This window comes from Antechinus flavipes, chromosome X, assembly GCF_016432865.1.
Source record: "Antechinus flavipes isolate AdamAnt ecotype Samford, QLD, Australia chromosome X, AdamAnt_v2, whole genome shotgun sequence".
NCBI lineage: Eukaryota > Metazoa > Chordata > Mammalia > Dasyuromorphia > Dasyuridae > Antechinus > Antechinus flavipes.
The window spans coordinates 35435392-35461811 of record NC_067404.1 but is presented as its reverse complement, the minus strand read 5'-3'; the positions used below and the strand labels follow the sequence as shown (position 1 = coordinate 35461811).

General features: G+C 34.4%; 1 pseudogene; it reads right to left on the bottom strand.

Annotated features, from left to right (window-relative positions):
• Nucleotides 1–25430, bottom strand: part of LOC127543122 (polyribonucleotide 5'-hydroxyl-kinase Clp1-like) — a 65853-nt pseudogene extending 40423 nt beyond the window's left edge.
• Between the last annotated feature and the right edge of the window lie 990 nt (nucleotides 25431–26420).

Sequence of the window (26420 nt, the reverse complement as noted above, 5' to 3'; positions counted from 1 at the left end):
AGATTAAAAAGGCCTAAGTTTGAGATGAGCATTTATTTGAATCCTGAATGATGCAGTTCTTCAATATTTGATGCAATAATAAATTCAATATTTGATTCAGTAATTGCTCTTGAGTGACTGTTTTGTCACATACAGCTTTTAGTGTGCATTGATAGGAGTTCCTCACCTTCAGTATTTTGACAAAATCATCGTCTCTTAGATAGCAGTGTAGTCAGCTGCACAAGTATGGCATTTTAAAATTTTTTCCTCTATGTATAGGTATCCAAATTTGTAAACCATCTCATTTAAATAATGACTGTTTGAAATACCAAAAGATTATAAAAACACTTTCTGTCCCAGGCTAGGATATGAAATAATATTGGCTATGGATTTTGCTGCTTTGCAGTTTCTTTTTTTAGGTGCTTACCTTTTGAAGTAGTGGTAAAATCAAATTCAAACTCTAGGTATCTTCTATGATTTTTCCAGAGTGTTACCTTCCAGTGTCATGTAAAATATAGAACTGTGTTCAGAATATATTGATAAAATAGTATACATTTTATAAAATGAAATTTTGATCTCTTGTGTTGATTTATGAGGCATACCTGTTTTCATTGCTGTGTATTCTCTGTTCTCAGATTGCAGTTTACTGCTCCCAACAGGAATCAATTATAGGTTACCAGAATGATAAAACCTGAAATATCCCACTTCACAGAAAAGATCTGCTGACTATATCAGGGGAAATCATGGTAAGTTCACTCTTGAAAAACTATTTGAATAATGCTTTAGTTTTCTTTTCTCATGTAACTGTTGCTTTGCATTAGGGAATTGGATAATTCCCAGATGAGGTAAATTATGCTAAAAACAGCTACTTTACCATTTTTCCAATTATATGGCCTATCTCATAGGTTTTGTTACATTGTCTCATTGTTATCCTGGCTATAATTAATTACCTTGTAATCCTTTATTTCTTTTTGAGATTTTAATAATTTAATCATCATTCAACCTTGTTAATAGCTATTCAAGCTTGTTTATATTTCTAGGTTTCTCTTGTCTATTGGATATTAGTTTCAAATATTCTATTTATGTTTGATTTTCTGAACAGGAATAAATGAAATTTCTTAGTTCCACAAATGTTCTGTGTTTTTTGTCTTTTTAGAATTAAGCTTCCTTTTGCAGGATATTCTCCTGGGGTACAAGATTTTTTCCCTTTCTTTTGGTAGATTGAGTTTGGTTGAAAGAAGTTTACTTTTTTAATTAGAATACCACGTTTCAAATACTGTCTTTGATCCTGTATTTTACCTGTATGCTCTTGGACAAATCATTTAATTTCTCTAGGCTTCAGTGTTCTCATTTGGTAAATGAAGATGTTGGACAGGGTGTTCTGTAAGGTCCCTTCTAGCTTTAGTTCACAGAACTTATTTCTTTTTTTTTTTATGATAACTTTTTATTGACAGAATCCATGCCAGGGTAATTTTTTTACACCATTATCCCTTGCACTCGCTTCTGTTCTGTGAACATATTTCCTTCTTTTATTTCCTTTATAAAATTTACTTTCTTATCGTATGTAATTTTGATGGGTACTTCTTGGCACATGATCTGGTCGTTCCTTGTAGTATTTTTTTTCTTTGACCCAGAAGCTTAGAAATCACATATATTTATTTGTATGTCAGATTTTGCATTCTATATTTTCACTCCATCTTCAGATTGCATTGCTTCTTAGACAGTTGTTGGAAATATGGTCTCTAGAAAGAAAATGATAAATGCTACAAGAGGTGTGGGGACACTGGGACATTAATACATTGTTGCTGGAGTTGTGAAGTGATCCAACCATTCTGGAGAGTTATTTGGAATTATGACCAACAGGCTATAAAATTGTGTATGTCTGGGTGATTCAGGATTTGATGGATGATCAGGGTATGAGGGTTTCATCACTATTAGGTCAATATCCCAAAGAGATTATAAAAGGAAAAAAGAACCCTCATGTGCAAAAATTTTTGTAGCATCTCTTTATGTGGTGGCAAGGAATTGGAAATTGATACCATCAGTTGGCGAGTGGCTGAGTAAGTTGTAGTGTAAGAATGTAATGGAATACTGTTGTTGTATAAGAAATGATGATTTCAGAAAAGCCTGGGAAGATTTACATGAATTGATGCAGAGTGAAATGAGCAAAACCATTAGAACATTGTACAAATTAAAAGCAAGATTATGTGATCAACTTTGATAAACTTTGCTTTTCTCAACACTACAGTGATCTAAGACATTTTCAAGAGACTTGAAATGGAAAATGCCTTTCATATCAAGAGAAAAAACTATGAAGACCGAATACGAATCATATCATATTATCTTTACATTTTTTCTTTCTTGTGGTTTTTCCTTTTTGTTCTGATTTTTCTTTCACAATTTAATAATATAGAAATATAATTAAAATTTAAAAAAATATGGAATCCATTTTTTTGAAATCCTATATTTTAGAGCCAGCTAAATGGTACAGTGGGTAGAGCATCAGCCCTGAAGTCAGGAGGACCTGAATTCAAATCTGGCCTCAGACATTGAACACTTTCTTGTAATATTCTTCTCTAAAATGTAATCTTCTCTGGGAGCAGGTTTCTTAGGGGGCTTCTGAAGGCAGCCTTACTTTGAGTTCAGTAATCACCCCAAATGCAGCCAGATATTAAAGTCCAAATCCTTTATTGTCTTTTTCAAAGTCTTGTCTCTTTTACTTGGGGCTTGGCTAGTTTTTCTGGAGGCCTACCGGATCTTGGTTTCAGTGTTCTCCACAGGACAAATCGCCATCACTTCTCTGTTTTCCTTAGTTCTCTTTGACTGCCTTCTCTGGCTTCTGAATCTCCCCGATTGAATCCTCTTTGAGGCTCCTATATCCTTTCTTAAAGGTGTGAATCTTGTAGTACTGAACTGTTAAATACCATGCTAAATAATCATTGTCTCTATCAATTCCACTGACTTAGCACCTTGTTTCAAGTTCTGGCCCATAACACTTCCTAGCTGTGTGACCCTGGGCAAGTCACTTGACCCCAATTGCCTCAGCAGAAAAAAAAAGAAAGAAAGAAAGAAAGAAAGAAAAAAGACATCCCTACATTTTTTGAGGAGCCAAACAATGTATAAATGACCTCTTACCCCTTTTTCCAAGTCACTTTAATACTCCGTGATATCATTTTGTTTTTATATTGATCACGATTACATAAACTCCCTAGATCCCTTAGAATTGAATTTTTACTCGTGACAAAGAAATGCAATAAAGAAAAAAGTATAGGGTGTTCAGTACAGTAATTTTTGATAATAGAAATCTGTTCTAATTTTTGAGTTCTTTTGACTTTGTTCTAATTTCTTTTAGTCACTGTTGAATCTTTTAAGTTCTGTTTTTTCCCTCTGGGATGACCACTGCTTTGATGAGGCTTTCATAAGGTTTCAAGTTTTGAACTTTTATTTGCTCTCCAAATTTTTCTTCAGTAGCTCTAATTTTTAAAAATTACTTCTTCCTTTGGCTTTTTCTTAATTTCTTTTAGAATGTCTTTTACCCTTTCTTGGAATACTTATAGCCAATCCATTGTTGTTGTTGTTGCTGTTTTTTCTGGAATCACATTTGTAATTATTTTAGATTTGTTCTTTTTAATGGTGCTTTATTTGAGATAATTTATAAACTTATTCATTTCATTTTAGGTTTTCTTACTTTTTTTCAGGTTATCTTTCTTTTCTTTTTGTTATGTATTCAGACCTGTGCTCTGCAATTGATAGATTTTTGTATCATGCTGTTTCTTCAGCATGGGAATGAAGATGTGAGTAGAAGGCTGATATCAGTCATGCACAGACATTAGTCCTTGGCCTAGAGCAGAGCACTCAGCAAATTCAGTTGCTATGTAGAGTTCTCCCCTTTACAATGGTTAAGAAACAGGTTGGTGATAATGTGGAATTGGTAGTGTGGTGCATTGCTCTGTGTGTGTGTTTGTGTATGTGTATGTATATGTATGCATGTATGTGTGATATGTGTAAGTGATAAATATGTGTGATAATTAGGTGTGAGTGAATGTGCATGTGACAGTGACTGACAATTTGGGACAAGCTTGGAAACTGAATACCAAGTATCTGACAGTTCTACTGGTTTTTTTTTAATTATAACTTATTTTCAAAATATATCCATGGATAATTTTCAACATTTACCCCCTACAAAACCCTTTGTTCTAATTTTTTCCCTCCCCTTGCTTCACTTCCTCCCCCAGTAGTCAAGTGAGACAATATATGTTAAATGTGAAATTCCTCTCTCTATATTTTCACAATTATGATGCACAAGAAAAATGAGATCAAAAAGGGAAAATAAATGAGAAAAAATGCAAGCAAGTAACAAAGAAAAGAGTGAAAAGGCTATGTTTTGAACCACACTCAGTTCCCATAGTCCTCACTCTAGGTACAGATGTCTTTATCACAAGACCATTGGAAATGGCCTGAATCACCTCATTGTTGATGAGAGCCACATCCATCAGAATTGATCACCATATAATCTTTCTGTTGCTATATATAATGATATCCTGGTTCTGCTCATTTCACTCAACATCAGTTCCTTTAAGTCTCTCCCAGCCCTCTCTGAAGTCATCCTGCTGGTCTTTTCTTTTCTTTTCTTTTCTTTTTTTTTAGATTCATAAAAGAGGTTTATTATTGGGTAAGCAAAGTTAAAGTATAGGCGAAGGTAGAGATAAGGAGGGCACTGGACAGAGGGTCCAGTGGACAGAGGGACCTCACATGGTAGCCATGTTTGGAATCTCTGCAAAGAGGGGTTCCCAGCATGGCCTTTTTATAATAGGAGACTTAGCTCCTGGTCTTTTCTTAAAGAACAATAATATTCCATAACATTCATATCCCATAATTTATTCAGCCATTCTCCAACTTCTGGGCATCCACTTAGTTTCCACTTTCTTGTCACTACAAAAAAGGGCTGTGACAGACATTTTTGCACATGTGGGTCCTTTTCCCTCCTTTATGACCTCTTTGGGATACAAGCCCTGTAGAAACTGATGGATCAAAGGGTATGCATAGTTTGATAGTCCTTTTTGGGGCATAGTTCCAAATTTTTCTCCGGAATGGTTGAATCAATTCACAATTCCACTAACAAAGTATCAGTTTTCCTACATCCCCTCCAACATTCATCCTTGTCTTTTCATGTCATCTTACCCAATCTGAGAGGTCTGTAGTAGTATCTCAGAGTTTTCTTAATTTGCATTTCTCTGATCAATAATGATTTAGAGAACCTTTTCATATGAATAGAAATGGTTTTAGTTTTTTTTCATCTGAAAATTGCCTGTTCATATCCTTTGACCATTTATCAATTGGAGAATGGCTTGAATTAGTACAAATGTGAATCAGTTCTCTATATATTTTAGAAATGAGGCTTTTATAACAAACCCTTGAATGTAAATTTTTCCCAGTTTATTGCTTCCCTTCTAATATTGTGTGAATTGGGTTTGTTTGTGCAAAACTTTTAAATATAATCATAGTTATTCATTTTGCATTCAATAATGTACTTCAGTTCTTCTTTGCTCATAAAGTCCTTTTCCACAGATCTGAGAGGTACACTATCCTTTGTTCTTCTAATTTGCTTATAATGTCTTTTCATGAACCCATTTCAATCTTTTCTTTGTATAGAGTGTTAGGTGTGGTCAATACCTAGGTTCTGCCATACTAATTTCCAATTTTCCCAGCAGTTTTTGCCAAATGAGTTCTTATCCCCAAAGCGGGGGTCTTTGGGTTTGTCAAACACTAGATTACTATAGTCTCTAACTATTTTGTCATGTGAACCAAGCCTTTTCCAATGATCAACTATTCTGTGTTTTAGCCAGTACCAAATGGTTTTGATGACTGCTGCTTTGTAATATTGTTTTAGGTCTGATATAGCTTGCTCACCTTCATTGGCATTTTGTTTCATTAATTCCCTTGAAATTCTTGACTTTTTCTTTTTTCAGATAGATTTTCTTATTTTTTATTGCTGTATGAAGTAATTTCTTGGGAATATGATTGATATGGCACCAAATAAGTAGATTGATTTAGGTAGTATTGTCATTTTTATTATATTTGCTTGGCCTACCCATGAGCACTTGATATTTTTCCAGCTGATTAGATCTGACTTTATTTGTGTGGAAAATGTTTTGTGATTGTTTTCATAGTTCTTGGATTTGCCTTGGCAGGTAGACTCCCAAATATTTTATATTATCTAGTTATCTCATTTTTTTTATCTTAGCTTTTTATTGACAGAACATATGCATGGGTAATTTTTACAATATTGTCCCTTCCACTCACTTCTGTTCCACCTTTTCCCTTCTCTCCCTCCACCCCCTCCCCTAGATGGCAGGTAATCTCATACATGTTAAACATGTTAAAGTATATCTCAAATACAATATATGTGTACAGATCCTTATAGTTCTCTTGTTGCACAAGAAAAATCGGATTCAGAAAGGTAAAATAACCTAAGAAGAAAAACAAAAATGCAAGTAGTCCACATTCAATTCCCAGTGTTCCTTCTCTGGGTGTAGCTGATTCTGTCCATCATTGATCAATTGGAACTGAATTGGATCTTCTCATTGTTGAAGATATCCACTTCCATTAGAATATATCCTCATATAGTATTCTTGTTGAAGTGTATAATCATCTCCTGGTTCTGCTCATTTCACTCAGCATCAGTTCATGTAAGTCTCTCCAAGCCTCTCTGTATTCATCCAACTGGTTATTTCTTACAGAACAATAATATTCCATAACATTCATATACCACAATTTACCCAACCATTCTTTAATTGATGGACATTCATTCAATTTCCAGTTTCTAGCCAGTATGAAAAGGGCTGCCACAAACATTTTGGCACATATAGGTCCCTTTCACTTCTTTAATATCTCTTTGGAATATAAGCCCAATAGTAACACTGCTGGATCAAAGGATATGCACAGTTTGATAACTTTTTGAGAGTAGTTCCAAATTGTTCTCCAGAATGGTTGGATCTGTTCACAACTCCACCAACAATACATCAGTGTCCCAGTTTTTCTGCATCCCCTCCAACATTTTCATTATCTTTTCCTGTTATCTTAGACAATTGGACAGGTATGTATAAATATCTCAGAGTTGTCTTAATTTGCATTTCTCTGATCAGTAGTGATTTGGAACACCCTTTCATATGAGTAGAAATAGTTTCAATTTCTTTATCTGAAAAATTTCCTTTCATATCCTTTGACTATTTATCCATTGGAGAATTGCTTGATTTCTTATAAATTAGAGTCAATTCTCTATATATTTTGGAAATGAGGCCTTGATCAGAACCTTTAACTTCTACAGTTATTTTAAATGGTATTTTTTTCTATCTCTTGCTGCTGGATTTGTTGGTAAACATATAGAAATACTAATGATTTATATGGATTTATTTTCTATCCTGCCACTTTGCTAAAGTTGTGAATTGTTTTGAGTAGTTTTTCAAGCATTTTCTAAGTATACCATCATATCTGCAGAGAGTATTAATTTACTTTCCTCATTACATACTCCAATTCCTTTAATTTATTTTTCTCCTGTTATTGTTAGGATTAACATTTCTAATACAATATTGAATAGTGATGATAATAGTGAGCAACCTTGTTTTACCCTTGATTTTATCGGGAATGGTTCAGTTTTTACCCATTACACATGATGCTGCTGATGGTTTTAAATAGATGCTATTGCTCATTTTTACCACTTCTGTTTTCCCTTCTATTAGCCTTCCCTTTTCTTTTCCCCTTTCCCCTGCCACTTCACTAAAAGGTGAGACAGGTTTCTCTGTGAAACTATATATGCCTGATATTCTCTCTTTCAGCCGGATCTGATGAGAGTAAGATTCACACAATGTTCCTTCTTGTCCCTTCTTTCCCTGAGTTTATAATAGCTCTTTTGCCTCTTCATGAGATATAATTTCCCTCATTTTCCCTCCATTTTCCTCATTTTCCAGTACAATGCCCTTTCCATGTCTAATTTATTTTTCATATCACTGTAAAATCAGATTATACCTTGCACTCTCTATACCCATAACAGAGTTTTAGTTCTCAAAAGTTCTTTCCTTTTTGCCTTTTTATGCTTCTCTTGAGTTCTGTATTTGGAGATCACATTTTTGTTCAGCTCTGGTCCTTTCATCAGAAATAAATGAAATTTACCTATATCAGGGAATGTCCTTCTTCTTCCCTGAAAGATAATGCTCAGTTTAGCTGAAATGTTGATTCTTGGCTGTATTCTAAGTCCCTTTGCCCTTACAATATCAGATTCCAGGCCCTTCAATCCTTTAAGGTGGAAGCTGCTAGGTCCTGGGGAATCCTGAAGGTGGCTCCTCAATGTTTGAATTGTTTCTTTCTGGCTATTTGCAACATTTTCTCCTTGATTTGATAATTCTGAAATGTAGTTGCAGTACTCCTTGGAGTTTTCATTTTGGGGTCTCTTTCATGAGGTGACTGGTGAATTCTTCAATGACTATTTTACTTTCTGGTTCTAGGGCGTCAGGGCAATTTTCCTTGATAGTTTCCTGAAAGATGATGTCTAGGTTTTTTTTTTTCATCATGGTTTTCTGAAAGTCCAGTAATACTTAGATTTTCTCTCCTAGATCAGTTTTCCAGATCACTTGGTTTTCCAATGGGCTACTTTAACTTTTCTTTTCTCTTTTTGGTTTTCTCTGAATGATTCTTGATGTCTCATTGAGTCATTCACTTCCATTTGCTCAGTTCTAATTTTTAGTGAATTATTTTCTTCAGTTACCTTTTTTAGCTCCTTTTGTATTTGGGCAATTGAATTTTAAAATGACTTGTTTTGTTCAATGTCACAAATTTTTTTTTCCATGTCACAAATTTTGTTTTTCAAGGACTTGATTATTTTTCCATTTTGTTAAATCTCTTTTGTAAAAAGTAATATGCTTTTTACATTTCATCATGTCTATTTTTGTTAGGAGTTGTTTGCTTTTACATTCTGCTAAATCTATTTTTAAGGAGTTGTCTAAAGATAATTTCTGTGTTTGCTTTTCCATACCCTGTTGCAAATTTCTCATTTCCTTTCTCCATTTTCTTTTAACTCTTTTTTAAGATCTTTTTTGAATTCTTCCAAGAGAGCTTTGAAACCATGGGGCCAACTCATATAATCCTTTGGGGCTTCATCTGGAGATGATCTGCTTTTAGTGTCCTCAAGGTTTGAAAACTGTTCTTCTCTTTCTTCAGAAAAACTGTCTGTGGTCAGAGTTATTTTTACCTTTTTGCTTATATTTTAAAAGGTTGAGGTTTCCTTTTAGGGCTAAGCAGAGATTGCCCAAGCTTCCTCTACAGGCAAGTGACTGCTCTGGGTCTGTGCTGACTAACTTCCAGTGCTGAGTGGATGTGGCGAAGTCCTACATTATTTTGGGGTTCAGAGGCTCACTGTTTGCTTTTTGTACTTGTTTTGGAAGTCCTAAAACTAATCTGCTGATCTACTGGCTTGCAACCAGGACAGAGTACCCAACACTACTGTGTGGTAAGGGCAAGTTAGTTATTGAATATTTATCAGAAGACCTGTAGATGCTAGTGACACAAGAATTTCTTTCAACTGAGCTTCTTTAAATGAAATCTCTAACTATAAGTATAACTAAGTGTAATGTCTTCCTTTTACATAAAGTATATTGTTTTGTAGTAGAAGTGACATGTTTTCTTTTTCTCTTTTAGTACTTATATTTGAAACACAGTAGTTCAGTTATGTCTTACTAGAAAAGTTTTTGAGTTCATCTTCCATAAGTGCCTCAAGTTCTCCCACTTATTGTCTAGGAATTGATTTTTACTTTAGAGTAGAATCACTGTAGAAAGATTATTTAGCCTGTTTTCTGACTCTGTAACTTTGTAATGTATATGAGAGCACATATTATGGAAATGGGACCAGGATACCTCATTGTTGTTCAGTCATGTTTGTCTCTTCATGAATGCATTTAGGATTTTCTAGGCAAAGACACTGGGATGATTTAACTTTTCTTTTTTCAGCTTATTTTACATATGAGAAAACTGATGCAAACTGGGTTCAGTGATTTGTCCAGAGTCTCTAAGTCTCTGAGGCCAGATTGGAACTCTAGGAAGCTGATACTATATATATCTTAGGATCATAGAATTCTAGATTCTGATGTTGGTGAGTCCATATCTTTCATTTTATAGATGAAGAAACTGAAGCTTAAAGAAATGAAATGACTTACCCATATCATATACTAACAGACTAAGAATTAAATTCAGGTATATTATTATGTGTTTAGCACCATTTCTACTATATTTCATATTCTCTGTATTTTCCTGTGACATCTTTGAGCAAGGTGCCGAGCCTACTGAGCAACATCAGTATTGACAAAGTACTAAAGTTTTTCCATCTGTGAATTCATATGAAAGCCCCATGAACCCCATTCTCATTTTGTAACACTCTAAAACTGACTCTCTTCAGCATCCTTTCATTGTTAATACCATCATAATTATATGGAAAGACATTTAAAGACTTGACATGAATGATAGAAAAAAGGGCAATTCATGCTTGGATTGTTTTCTATTGTAGAGCCTTCAGTTGATGGCATCCTACATGGTAAAGAACCTTGGCAACCTACCAGATGACACTTATAGGAACTGGAGATGTTTATTTTGGAAAAGAGCAGACTTAGCAGGGAAGAGATAACTGTACTCAGTTATAGGAAGGGATGTCATATGGGAATAAGGTATTAGGTTTGTGCTGCTTGGTCCTAGGGACAGATTTAGAATCTAGTTTGAAAAGAAACATACTAAGATTTGGCAAGAAGGAAAAGTTTCTCTTAATTATAGTTATCCCTCAGTAAAATGAGCCTTGGGAAGTAGTGGATTTTCCTTTACTTAAGGTCTTCAAGTGAAGTGTGAGTCAGTATTTGTCATGTTTCAGAGGTAAATTTTTGTTGTGATGTAGACTACGCTGTGAGGCCTCTAAGGTCCCTTCTGCCTTGAAGATTACGTGACTTTTTTATTTTTCACTTTTCATTATTATAATTTATTCCCCAAAATTTATTTAATAAATTTTCTTTTGTGTAGATCAATGTAGTAAGGACTTCATTAAGATATGAATAATATAGTATACATTTCCAACCCTTTAATAACTGAAATTATAATAAAAAAAAGGAAAAATACCATTTGAAGTATGTATATTAAAAAATAGGCAAAAGTACACTTATACAAACAAAAAAAGTATGTGTAAGCAGTTTTCATTGCACTTTGATTGACACTTATAGGGCTCTGCCAAGCATAACTGTATTATTTCTTAGTATATTATCAATGTTGTATCTTAAAATAGTTACTGAAGAATGAGGTGTTCATGGAGAAATTGATGACCCGGTATGCCATGAACACTGAATTTTAAGTATAGTATTTGTTAAAAACTCATCTTTCTGGGGGATTATCTTCTTTGGAGAAGTTTGCTATCTCTTACTTTATTCTATCTATTGATAACAACTACTCAGTTAACCTACTTGAACTGTTGACTGAGAATCTGGGCCCTATAGAGTCTATCAAGTCCTTTTGGGTGGTGATAAGCCCCTTCAGAACAGCTGAACACAGCAGCCTCCATAGCAGCATTTTTGCTGTGTGGTCTCATTGAATAAATAGAGTTCTTACATTAACATGTTTTAACCCACTTGATATCCTGGTATATTTTTTGCCCACATGCTTGCTTATGTGGAGATGCAGTCTGAAAAAGGGAAGGTACCAGATGGAGCATTTTGAATGTTATTCTTTCTATCATCCAAATGATTACTAGGAGAGTGTGCAGAAAACAAGTGCAGTAACAATAGTTTCATAAATCTGCCTGATAAGGCCCCTAAAATAACACTAATTAGGCATTTCATGTGAATCCAATTTCATGGAGCTTATTATGTTTAGATATTTGTTTTTCCTTCTTTGTCTTTGTTCACTGAGAATATTACATATGGAAATATTCAGAAACAGGGCCCCAAACTCCTCAAATATGGTGTTTCTATTAAAATTCCCTTATGGATTCATTTATTTAGATAATTAGGTGCCATAATGGATAGAGTGCTTAACTTGGAATCAGGAAGACCTTAATGCAGAGCCTGCCTCCCATAGTTGTTAGCTATATGACCGTAGTCATGTGACTCAGCATCTCTCAGGTTCCATTTTCTCATCTTTAAAATGAGAATATTAGTAGAATCTCACAGGGTTGTTATAAGGATCAAATGTAGCGGATGTTCATAATGCTTACAAGTCTTTAAATATATATATGAATGTTATTATTTTTAACAGTAAGGAATATAATATGTAAAAATAGCTTAGAATAGTACATAAGTGGGTGTTAACCATGCACTTTTCTAAGCTATTTGTCCATGATTTGGATTTGTACATATTTGTACATGGGATAATGATTGTTTTTTAGTTTTCTTTTTTAAAATTCAATTTTATTTTTAATTCCAAATTCTCTCTTTCCCATTCTTTCCCTCATCCATTGACAAGTCAATGAACATAAAACCCATTACAAATATGAAGTTGTGCAAAGCAAATTTCTAGATAGGCTGTGTTTTAGAGAGTAGGGAGGAAAGAGAAAGAAAAAGATTTTTAAAATGTGCTTCAATTTATATTCTTTGTCAGTTCTCTCTCTGAAGTTATATAACATGTGTTATCGTTAGTCCTTTTGCATTTTGGCGAATTGAGGATTGAAGTTTAAAAACTATCTTTGCCAGTACTATTTTTTTCTAATCTCCTCCTCAAAAAAACAAACAAGTAAACAAACAAACCACAAACCTTTCCTGGAAAGACAATTGAGCTTAGAGTCATTAGTTTTTTGTTTTTATTTTTTTTAATAGCTTTTTATTTACAAGATATTTGCATGGGTAATTTTTCAATACCCCTTGCAAAACCTTTTGTTCCAATTTTTCCTCTCTCTCCCCTCACCCAGTCCCCCAAATGGCAGGTAGACCAATGCATGTTAAATATGTTAAAGTATATGTTATATTTAACATGTATAGGACTGCTTGCCATCTGGGGGAGGGAGTGGAGGGAGGGAGGGAAAAAGTCAGAACAGAAGTGAGTGCAAGGGATAATGTTGTAAAGAAATTTGTTTCAAAATTAAAAAAAAAGGAAAAAAAGTATTTGTTAAATACAATCTATGTGTACATATCTATACATTTATTATGCATCTTATGCATAAGAAGAATCAGACTTTGAAATAATGTACAATTAACCTGTGAAGGAAATCAAAAATGCAAGCGCACAAAAACAGAGGGATTGGAAATGCTATGCAGTGGTTGACACTCATTTTCCAGAGTTCTTTTGCTGCGTGTAGCTGGTTCTACTCATTATTGAACAAATGGAACTGATTTGGTTCATCTCATTATTGAAAAGGGCAACATCCATCAGAATTGATCATCCTATAGTATTGTTGTTGAAGTATATAATGATCTCCTGGCCCTGCTTATTTCACTCAACATCAGTTCATGTCTCTCCAGGCCTTTCTGAAATCCTCCTTCTGGTCATTTCTTACAGAACAATAATAGTCCATAACATTTATATACCACAATTTATTCAGCCATTCTTCAGTTGATGGGCATCTGCTCAGTTTCCAGTTTCTGGCCACTACAAAGAAGGCTGCCACAAACATTCTTGCACATACAGGTCCCTTTCCCTTCTTTAGTATCTCTTTGGGATATAAGCCCAGTAGTAACACTGCTGGATCAAAGGGTATGCACAGTTTGATACTTTTTGAGCATAGTTCCAAATAGCTCTCCAAAATGGGTGGATGTATTCACAGTTTTACCACATCCCCTGCAACATTCAGCATTATCTTTTCCTGTCATCCTAGCCAATCTGAGAGGTGTGTAGTGGTATCTCAGAGTTGTCTTAATTTGCATTTCTCTGATTAATAATGACTTAGAACATCTTTTCATATGACTAGAAATAGTTTCAATTTCTTCATCTGAAAATTGTTCATATCCCTTGACTATCAATTGGAGAATGACTTGATTTCTTATAAATTAGAGTCAGTTCTCTCTATATTTTGGAAATTAGGCCTTTATCAGAACCTTTGACTGTAAAAATGTTTTCCCAGTTTATTGTTTCCCTTCTAAACTTGTCTGCATTAATTTTGTTTGTACAAAAGCTTTTCAATTTGATATAATCAAAATTTTCTATTTTTTGATCAATAATAATCTCTAGTTCTTCTTTGATCACAAATTCATTCCTCCATACATCTGAGAGGTAAACTATCCTATGTTCTTCTAATTTATAATCTCATTCTTTATGTCTCGATAATGAACCCATTTTGACCTTATCTTGGTGTATGGTGTTAAGTGTGGATTAATGCCTAGTTTCTGCCATACTAATTTCCAATTTTCCCAGCAGTTTTTGTCAGTGAATTCTTATCCCCAAAGCTGGGGTCTTTGGGTTAGTCAAACACTAGATTATTAAAGTTATAGACTATTTTGTCCTGTGAACCTAACCTATTCCACTGACCAACTAGTCTATTTCTTAGTCAATACCAAATGGTTTTGGTAACCACTGCTTTATAATATAATTTAAGATCTGGTAAAGCTAGGCCACCTTCATTTGATTTTTTTTCATTAGTTCCCTTGAAAATCTTGATCTTTTTTTCTTGCAGATGAATTTTGTTATTTTTTCTAGGTCATTAAAATAGTTTTTTGGGAGTCTGATTGGTATAGCACTAAATAAATAGATTAGTTTAGGTAGTATTCTCACCTTTATTATATTTGCTCGACCTATCCAAGAGCACTTAATATTTTTCTCAATTGGTTAGATCTGACTTTATTTGTGTGGAAAGTGTGTTGTAGTTTTGCTCATATAGTTCCTCTTTCCCTTGGCAGATAGATTCCCAGATATTTTATACTATTGGCAGCTACTTCAAATGGAATTTCTCTCTGTATCTCTAACTGTTGGATTATGTTAGTGTTGTATAAGAATGCTGATGACTTATATGGGTTTATTTTGTATCCTGCAAGTTTGCTAAAGGTATTTCTAATTTTTCTAATTATTTCTAATAGCTTTTTAGTAGAATCTCTGGAGTTCTGTAAGTATACCATCATATCATCTGCAAAGAGTGATAATTTGATTTCCTCATTACCTACTCTAATTCCTTTAATATCTTTCTCAACTCTTATTGCCGAAGCTAGCATTTCTAATACAATATTGAATAATAATGGTGATAGTGGGCATTCTTGTTTCACTCCTGATCTTATTGGCAATGCTTCCAGTTTATCCCCATTACATATGATGCTTACTGATGGTTTTAAATAGATGCTACTGATTATTTTAAGGAAAAAAATTATTCCTTTTATTCCTATACTCAAGTATTTTTAATAGGAATGGATGTTGGATTTTATCAAATGGTTTTTCTGCACCTATTGAAATGATCATATAGTTTTTTTATTAATTTGGTTATTGATATAGTCAGTTATGCTAATAGTTTTCCTAATATCGAAGCAGCCCTGTATTCCTGGTATAAATCCTACTTGGTCATGGTATATTTTCCTGGAGATGATTTTCTGTAATCTTTTTGCTAATATTTTATTTAAGATTTTAGCATCAATTTTCATTAGGGAGAATGATCTATAATTTTCTTTCTCTGTTTTCAGCCTTTCTGGTTTAGATATCAGTACCATGTCTATGTCATAAAAGGAATTTGGTCGGAGTCCTTCTTTCCCTATTTTTTCAAATAGTTTATATAACATTGGAATTAATTGTTCTTTACATGTTTGGTAGAATTCACATGTAAATCCATCTGGTCCTGGGGTGTTTTTCTTAGGGAGTTGATTAATAGCTTGTTCTATTTCTTTTTCTAAAATGGGACTGTTTAAGCAATTTACTTCCTTCTCTTTTATTCTGGGAAGCTTATATTTTTGAAGGTAGTCATCCATTTCACTTAGGTTATCAAATTTATTGGCATAAAGTTTACTCCTAATTATTGCTCTAATTTTCTCTTCATTGGTGGAAAGTTTTCCCTTTTCATTTTTAAGACTAACAATTTGATTTTCCCCTTTCCTTTTTCTAATCAGATTTACCAATGGTTTATCTATTTTATTGGTTTTTTCATAAAACCCACTCTTACTTTTATTTATTAATTCAATAGGTTTTTTGCTTTCAATTTTATCATTTTCTCCTTTTAATTTTAGAATTTCAAGTTTAGTATTTAATTGGGGGTTTTTAATTTGGTCTTTTTCTAGCTTTAAGTTGCAAGCCCAATTCATTGATGTTCTCTTTCTCTATTTTCTTCAAGTAAGCCTCTAAAGATATAAAATTTCTCTTTATTATTGCTTTGACTGCATCCCACAAATTTTGGTGTGTTGTCTCATTGTTGTTATTCTCTTGGGTGAAATTATTATTTGTGTCTCTGATTTGCAGTTTCACCCTATCATTCTTTAGGTGAGATTATTTAGTTTCCAATTACTTTTTGGTCTATTTACCCCTAACTTTTTGTGGAATGTAGTTTTTATTGCATCATGATCTGAAAAGAATGAATTTACTATTTCTGCCTTCCTGCATATAATTTTGAGGTCTTTATGTCCTAATATATGGTCAATTTTTATATAGGTTCCATGAACTGCTGAGGAAAAAGTGTACCCCTTTCTGTCTCCATTCAGTTTTCTCCAAAGAGAAACTTTTCTAATATTGAGCTACTAGTTTTTAATTTAAGAAGCAAAACAATCTTGAGAAGGATGCACAGTATCAGAGAAGAAAATATTATGTTACTAATTAACAATTTTCATGATTCAGAATTCCACTTTTTTGCAACTTATTACTTCACAATTAATTGCGGTATGTAATTGACACAAAATAAACCTGTCTCATTTTACTAGTGTTCATTATAGAAAGACATCAGTACATCAGCAAATGACAGAATGAATTGTGCCCTATAGGGGATAGAAAAATGTGAGACAAATCTGTTTGTGGACCTACAACCTAGTTGGCGTATTTACACGTTGGGTTTGCATTTTATTTTCTCTTGTGCATTGTCTTCAAATCAAAGCCTAACTTGTTTTTTTAAATTATATTTCACCTAGTAGCATTGGCCTATGTCAAGGTTAACTAAATTTTAGTCCACTCTTCCTACAGGTCCAAGATGAACAAGGAAAAATCACAAGTAAATGTCATGGAGGAGGAACTTGTTTTGGTTCAAATGATTATATACCAAAGTGATGGCCAAATTAAATCAGCAAATTTTACTTTCAATTCATAAGAATGCTTCTCTTTGATTGGAACCTTGAAAATAGGGTAGGACACAGTCCCCTTGTCCCCAGGTCTAATTTTCCCAGTGTACTAGAAAAATACATTTCATATGGGGAACAGTAGATTCTAGGAATACTTTCTGTGTCTTATATACAGTATCTTTGAAAGGCTTAGCTCTGTACTTTCTAAAACTTTTCACCAAGCTGCCTTCTAGGAATCTCTTTCACATTCTGAGTATATTGACATTAGGAAGAGGGGGCATGTTTGGGGAGCATGAGTATTTTGATTTCCAAAACAGTTTATATCTCAAGTATAATAGCAAGAGCAAGGTACTCTAGTTGAAGGTTTACTAAAAGTCATCATGTATTCAGAAAATACCGCTCAAGAAGCCCATCCATGTTTATGCTTTTACTAACAAGCCAGAAGAAACAGATCAAAGTAAAGACATTTAATGAAGTAACACATTATTGGAAATAGCAATAAAACATTGCTGTCACAAATGTGGAGCAAATTGGAAAGTGAAAATCAGTCTGTCCTAAAGAGTTGTCAATTAATTAGTGCATATCTATGTATATCATCACTGGGAAGCATAAGCATGCATAGGGAACATGTGGAGAGGGACAACTTATACCTATTTTGTTACAAAGCTGCTGCTCTGTAACAAACTGATGGTATCATTGCACTATTCCTGCTGGGCCTGTTTTTTACTGGTCTTCTGTGGTGTGGTGTGTAAAATTCTGGATGTAAGTTTCCACTGTACAGTGCTCTATACTGGTCTCACAAGGTCACTGCTAGCTATTGAATCGCTATTCACATGGATTTAGTTGAAATATTCTTCCCCCCAAAAGAAGATTGGGTTCTATCATCTCCTTTAGTTCATAGCTCAAAGTTGTAATTGTAGTTTTTAGGGTAAGCAGGACCTTCATCCCCCTAGTGCTAGACTAGGGAAAAACCTTATATGTAACAATCATTGCTCCTATAGAACCTTCACTTCTGGGATTAAGTTATTCTGGAATACAGAACAAACTCCCAGAGGAGCATCTTGGCCTTCAAATATGTGTCAATACCACATTCTTCTGGTCATCATGGGGGTGAGGGATTTTTTTCCAAGCTGGTATCTGATATCGCATTAGAAAGTCTTTGTCACTCTGATTCAGTTTTATATTGCTTAAGTATATTCCTTCAGATGTATTTTAGGGCCATTCCCTTTAAACAAACCATCAAAGACTATTTGGGTCTGAATGCTGAAGTTTTGTTTTTGAAATAATTTCTTATAAGTTTTCAGTAGTTCACATTTTTTTTTTGCATCGTGTTTATTTCTGATCATATGCCACCCTGTCCATATCTGATCAAGCAGGCTTTCCTCTGAAATAAAGGTGATTTTTTTTTAGATTGAGTAAACCAATGAGCATGTTGATTACATCTGATGGATATACAATATTCATCTCCATAATCCTCCACTTTTATGTCAAATGGAGAAAGATACAGTTTCTCAACTCTTCTCTGGACCTGAAAATTTTCTGAATCCTGAGATTGGTTTAGGTATTTTTTGCAAATGATTTGGAAAGAAGTCAGAGAACAAAAACCTATAGTTAGAATTGCTTAGGGACATCTCCATCTATCGCAGTCTTTATTCCATTTTTCTACTTTATTATGTATACATAGCTGAAAGCAAGCTTTGAGCTTTTATATCCATTTGAATAATAGTTACTATAACTGTATCTTTTATACATGTGAATTTTAATGCTACTGTATACAGTAGTATATGTTAAAAACTGTTAATAACAGTTCCTTAGCTATATTAATATATATTTCCTCCCCCTTCCCTATGATGTGAGTTTTATCACTGGTATTATCTTTGCTTTATGTATGAGGGAAATGAGGCTCAGAACAGATTACATAATTTGCCCGTACTGAACTTAAACTAGGGCTCTTTTGTTTCTTGGTCTAGCATTCTTCCCAGTAATAATCTTTAGTTGCTGTCTAACTACAGAATTTAGTTTGATTTTTTAGTGACTGGGATTAGACTTCACTGTTAGAGAAGAGAAAGCATGGGTGGGTTGAGAAAGTGTGGGTGCCCTCTTAGAAAGTCAGATGACAAACCTACTGGAGTAGTGTAAAAAATAATTTTAATTAGCATAAGCCAGTTTTTCCCAGGCATAATTATCCCATTAAAATGTTCATATCTGTGAAACTAAGTCCCCATATTCTGAAGTAAGCTGCCCTTCTTTCAACAACTAAAACTCAATTTCTGGCAGACCAGGCCACACTTTTGACATTGCATGGAGAGTAGAAAGTCTTCATTGCTTTGTGCTTTAGTTTTAGCTTACTAGTTTTATAGAGAGAGAGGTTTCAAAGGTGTTAACTTAGGTAGACAGGGTCTCCAACATAATCCTCTTCCTTATGTACCTGAGTAGCCATATGACACAGTAGAGGGATGTGCATTGTTAAGAGTCAGGAAAACTTGAATTCAATTTATGCCACTGATACACAACTCTCCTATTTCTGTATAAATCTCATTCATGGGATTATGAACAAGCCCTCAGACCATTCAGTGTTCCAGGCAGCACTTTGCAAATTGTTTATTTTACTTTTTGGTGGAAGTAGTTTCCACTAGGATTTGCCTATACTGGTGAAATCAGAAATCAGAAATTATTACTTTGAAGTGATAATGATCTGCATTGAAGGAGAAGTCTTTATATCGATTGTGTATATGTGAAAACATGCCCCATTTCAATATGCAGAGAGGATAATAGAACAAAAAAAAAGTACACATGCTCTCTCAGTTAAAAAAAATCACCTATAGTATGTTGGAAAGAATTCTTTAATATCAAAGTATAATGTTCATTTATATTTTAAAAATAAGAAACAAGATAATTTTATAAATTGATGAATATACCTTCTTTAAATGATTTTTCTCTTCATTTTTTTTAGCCATTTCTGTGCTTAAAATCCTTGGCAAATTGTTAAATACTTAGCCTTTGCTACTTACTGATGATACCCAGCCTTTAAGCTATAAAGTTTGTTTAGAGTCAAATAGAAATATAGAATCCATTTTAGCTCTGGAGAGATACTTGTTTTTCTAGTATACCCTGTGTCCTTGGAAAACTTATGTAAACCTTTCTGTCCTATGTGTGGGAGATCAGTTCTTCTCCACCTAAGGGAAAAAGACATTCAATGGGAAACTGGCATTTGGGGATTCCTGCTGGCCTCAAATGTAATCCCTGAAATTGGATTACTCATGTGCAACCAATTATATTATGTCTTCTGAGCATTTGCCATGCCCTGGGTGCAATTCCTATTTGAAAAATAGTAATACAATGACAATTCCTCATTCTTGAATTCACACATGTAAAGAGTAGTCTTAGTATGATAAATTATTTCTACTGTCTTCACTTTGTGGTTTTTCATCAAGAGTTAGGAAAATGTTTTTAAGAATTTATAGTATATGATGGTATACCTAGAGAACCCCAGAGATTCTACTAAAAAGCTATTAGAAATAATTCATAATTTTAGCAAAGTAGCTGGCTACAAAATAAATCCCCATAAATCCTCAGCATTTTTATACATCACCAACAAAACCCAACAGCAAGAAATACAAAGATAAATTCCATTCAGAAAACTGTTAATACCATAAAATATTTGGGAATCTATCTACCAAAGGAAAGTCAGGAATTATATGAGCAAAATTATAAAAAAAAAAGTATCCACACAAATAAAGTCAGACTTAAATAATTGGAAAAATATTAAGTGCTCTTGGATCGGCCGAGCGAACATAATAAAGATGACAATACTCCCTAAACTAATCTATTTATTTAGTGCTATACCAATCAGACTTCCAAGAAAATATTTTAATGATCTAGAAAAAATAACAACAAAATTCATATGGAACAATAAAAAGTCAAGAATCTCAAGGGAATTAATGAAAAAAAAAATCAAATGAAGGTGGCCTAGCTGTACCTGATCTAAAATTATATTATAAAGCAGCAGTCACCAAAACCATTTGGTATTGGCTAAGAAATAGATTAGTGGATCAGTGGAAAAAGTTAGGTTCATAAGACAGAATAGTCAACTATAGCAATCTAGTGTTTGACAAACCCAAAGCCCCTAACTTCTGGGAAAAGAATTCATTATTTGATAAAAACTGCTGGGATAATTGGAAATTAGTATGGCACAAATTAGGCATGGACCCACACTTAACACCATATACCAAGATAAGATCAAAATGGGTCCATGACCTAGGCATAAAGAATGAGATTATAAATAAATTAGAGGAACATAGAATAGTTTATCTCTCAGATTTGTGGAAGAGAAAGAAATTTGTGACCAAAGATGAACTAGAGACTATTACTGATCACAAAATAGAAAATTTTGATTACATCAAATTAAAAAGCCTTTGTACAAATAAAACTAATGCAAACAAGATTAGAAGGGAAGCAACAAACTGGGAAAACATCTTCACAGTTAAAGGTTCTGATAAAGGCCTCGTTTCCAAAATATATAGAGAACTGACTCAAATTTATAAGAAATCAAGCCATTCTCCAATTGATAAATGGTCAAAGGATATGAACAGACAATTTTCAGAGGATGAAATTGAAACTATTACCACTCATATGAAAGAGTGTTCCAAATCATTACTGATCAGAGAAATGCAAATTAAGACAACTCTGAGATACCACTACACACCTGTCAGATTGGCTAAGATGACAGGAAAAAATAATGATGAATGTTGGAGGGGATGCGGGAAAACTGGGACACTAATGCATTGTTGGTGGAGTTGTGAACGAATCCAACCATTCTGGAGAGCAATCTGGAATTATGCCCAAAAAGTTATCAAATTGTGCATACCCTTTGATCCAGCAGTGTTTCTATTGGGCTTATATCCCAAAGAAATACTAAAGAAGGGAAAGGGACCTGTATGTGCCAAAATGTTTGTAGCAGCCCTGTTTGTAGTGGCTAGAAACTGGAAAACAAATGGATGCCCATCAATTGGAGAATGGCTGGGTAAATTGTGGTATATGAATGTTATGGAATATTATTGTTCTGTAAGAAATGACCAGCAGGATGAATACAGAGAGGACTGGCAAGACTTACATGAACTGATGCTAAGTGAAATGAGCAGAACCAGGAGATCATTGTACACTTTGACAACGATATTGTATGAGGACATATTTTGATGGAAGTGGATTTCTTTGACAAAGACACCTAACTGAGTTTCAATTGATAAATGACGGACAGAAGCAGCTACACCCAAAGAAAGAACACTGGGGAAACGAATGTGAACTATCTGCAGTTTTGTTTTTCTTCCCGGGTTATTTATACCTTCTGAATCCAATTCTCCCTACGCAACAAGAGAACTGTTCGGTTCTGCAAACATATATTGTATCTAAGATATGCTGCAACATATCTAACATATATAGGACTGCTTGCCATCTAGGGGAGGGGGTGGAGGGAGGGAGGGGAAAAATCGGAACAGAAACGAGTGCAAGGGATAATGTTGTAAAAAAAATTACCCTGGCATGGATTCTGTCAATATAAAGTAATTATTAAATAAAAATTAAAAAAATTATAGTAATTTTTAGCAACTCACTACCTACTTTTTAAGAGAAGAGTACAGATGAGCTCCTTCAGTTAACATCACATGCATTACTTCAAATCACAAAGAAACTCAGTGCTAAGAAATTTTTTTTTGTAAAAGCTCTTGAATATGCTCAGTGAATTGATTTCTGTCCATTCGTGCTCAGGCTCCAAATTTAGTAATGGCCTAATGTGTTATTGCCACATTAGTCCTCTATTATTTAAACAGATGACATTTAAAAATGCAGCTCTTAGTGTGAGCTATAAGGGGTATAATGGTTAATTCAGGCAGAAGCTTATATTAGTAATGGCATTATAGACTCAATTCATGACCTGCTCAGCAACTCTGCACTCTTTCTTTTACTCCCTCTGGTGTTTCTTCAACTATGAAGCTAAATTCTGTATATATAATGTGTATATATAATACATCTAGAGAAAATAAAATTTGCCCATCAGCTGGAGTTTGATGTTTTGTGGAATTAAACATTGGAGGGGGGAGGGGGTGGGGAAACTACCTGAAGCAGATAAGACCTTTAGAAAATTATTACAACTTAGTAGAAGCAAGATTCAATATCATTTAATGATGTGACATCCTTTCCTAACTATTACATGTAGGCACTAAAGATGAACTGAAAATAAATACTCTTTTATTAAGTTAAATTAGCATCTTTTTTTTTTTTTTTTTGGTCTCCAGAAGGCTAACGGAATGGTTTTTAAATTTAGTTTTTAATCACTTGCTTGATGATTCATCAGCTCAGACTGTGGCTGATTAGATTAATATGAGTTCAGAATGTTCTGCCACAGGTCTGACACAAATAATCTCTATGAACATTTGATGTGGACTCTATAATCTGGCCTTAAAACCTTTACAAACCTTGTAATCCGGTTAGCAATGGAGTGAAACAAGGCTGTGTGCTTTCTCCCATGTTTTTAGCTTGTTGTTTTCAGCCATGTTGTAAAATGCCTTCAATGAGGACAAACATGACATCAAGCAGCTACACTGATAGTAAATATTTCAGCTTTGCACATTTCGTGTTTCTTCTGTGCTGACTCACCCCACATCTATCAGATTGGCTAATATTAAAAGAAAAGAAAAACAATAAATGTTGGAGAAGATGTGGAAAAATTGGAACACTTATGCATTGTTGGTGGAATTGTGAATGGATCCAACCATTCTGCTGAGAAATTTGGATCCATATCCAAAGGGCAATCAAACTAAGCATACTCTTTTTATATCTAGCAACTTTGCTAACATTGTTTCTAGTAGTTCTTTAGTTGATTCTCTAGGATTCTCTAAATACACCATCATACTATCTGCAAAAAATGATAATTTTCTTTCCTCGTTGCCTACTCTAATCTTTGCATTTCTTTTTCTCCTTTCCTTGTTAAAGTTAACATTTCTGGTAAAATATTGAAAAATAGTGGTGATGATGGGCATTGTTGTTTCACCCCAAATTTTACTGGAAATGCTTCTGGCTTATCTCTGTTTCTCATAAAGTCTGTTGATAGTGTTAGACAGTTGCTACTTACCATTTTAAGGAAAACTCCATTTATTCCTATGTTCTCTAGTGTTTTTATTGGGAATGAGTGTTGGATTTTTTTCGAATCGGCCTACTCTTTGTCTCAGTAGTATCATTTCTAGATCTGTATCCCAAAGATAATCATAGAAAAGGGAAAGGACCCATATGTCCAAAAATATTTATAGCACCATTTTTTGTAGTGGGAAAGAATTGTGGGGAGGCCCATCAATTGAGGAATAGCTGAACAGTGTTATGGAATACACAACATACATGGAAAGTAGACTGCCAAAATAAGTGAACTTAACCACAGTATTCAGAAGTACATTTGCTGTAACTTCTGGCTCCATATACAGATCTTATAGTGCTGGCCAATGCAGCACCTGTGTTTTCTCGGTGTTGATTGCTAGGTCAAAATTAGCACAAGCAGCAGAGAATGGATCCATACTTTATTGCATTTCAGCTTTGGAGACTGCATTGAACACACAGTCATCTGCAAATAAAAAATCATGCAGCAACACTCTATCCCCTTTAAGTTTAGATTATAGCTCATGGATCATAGCACCTTCTCTGATAAGGGTGTGACATCCTGGAAGGTCCATGTTATACGATCAATTCTAAAGTTTTTAAGAGAGACCTTGAGATGGCTTTTTCTGACCACCTTGCCCTGTGTGAGTTTTCCATAAAATAGTATTTTAGGCAAGTGTACATTTGACATTTGAATGGTGTCACCTGCCCACCAGTTTTTCTCTCTGCAGTAGAGACTGAACGCTTGGGTGTTTAGTCCAAGAATACACCTCAGGGTCTGGTACCTTATCCTGCCAGGTGATCTTCAGAATCTTCCTAAGACAATAGAAGGAATTTGTTTTCCTGGCATGGCACTGGTAGACCATCCAGGTTTCACAGACATACAGCAATGAGGTCAACACAATGGCACTGTAGACCTTCAATTTGGTAGTCAGTCTAATACCTGTCCTCTCCCACACTTCCCTTTGGAGTCTCCAAACACTGAGCTAGCTCTGGCAATGTATGTGTTAACCTCGTTATCTCCTGGGCCACAAGGGGCACTGCTGTAAGCTTCTTGTGCTGGGGACCAGGGATCTGAGCGATAGCTTTCTGTGCAGGGGCCTCAGGCGCTTGAGGCTTGCCCATTTCCCTGGGGGTGGTCCAGTCTACTGTGCCCTGGCTTCTGGGACTGGCAAGTTGTCTTTTACATTGGAACTGAAGGCCTCCCATATGAGCTGCTGTGCCATTAGTCTGCTCAGCTAAATCTGAGGGCTCTTGCTTGCTGATCTGTACTGTGGCTGAGCCTATTACTGGATGCTGTCTGCATTTAGCTATTCTCCCCTTTTACCCAAGTGAGACAGACCTTTCCTGAAGTCCTTCCTTGTTTTCCTCTATTCTTTCGTGCATTCTGCTTAGAGACTTGATTTGAAATGTTTCAGAAGCAAACTGGAGAGAACTCCTGATTTCTCTCTGCCATCTTAACTCTGCCTCTCCAAAATCTAGAATCTCAATAGAAATAATGAAAGAAGTATAAACAATTATACTCTAAAGAGAGAATCCCAATAGTAAATAACTTGAGCAGACCAGGAAAAGAAGAAAAGAAGCAATTGAATTCAGCAGTTCAGTGTTTGATAAACCCAAGAATGTAAATTACTTGGAGAACACGTTATTTTATAGAAATAGCTAGCAAAACTGGAAAGTTTGGGGTCCAAAATAAGGTTTAGACCTATACTGTTAATATTATATATTAATATAGGCTAATGTTAATATGGTTCCAAAATATGGTACTTTAAAACAGTATGGTATTTCCTTTTGTGGGAATGCACTTTATATTTTTTCAGAAAAATGTGTATATATGTATACAATATGATAGATATATGAACATGTATGCATGTAATATAATATGTGAATATCTTAATATATATTAATTATACTGTTCTTTATATTCTCATATTATACTGTCATGACTTTTTATCTGAGAGGCAGTGTGGGATAGTAGATAACATCAAGAGCTTGGGATTAGAAAGATTTTTGCTAGCTATATAGCTGTGGGCAGGTGGCTTAACTTTAGTGAGCCTTAAATTGGGCTAACATCTATAGTATTTGTCCAGAGGGTTCTTATTATGAAATCAAGGA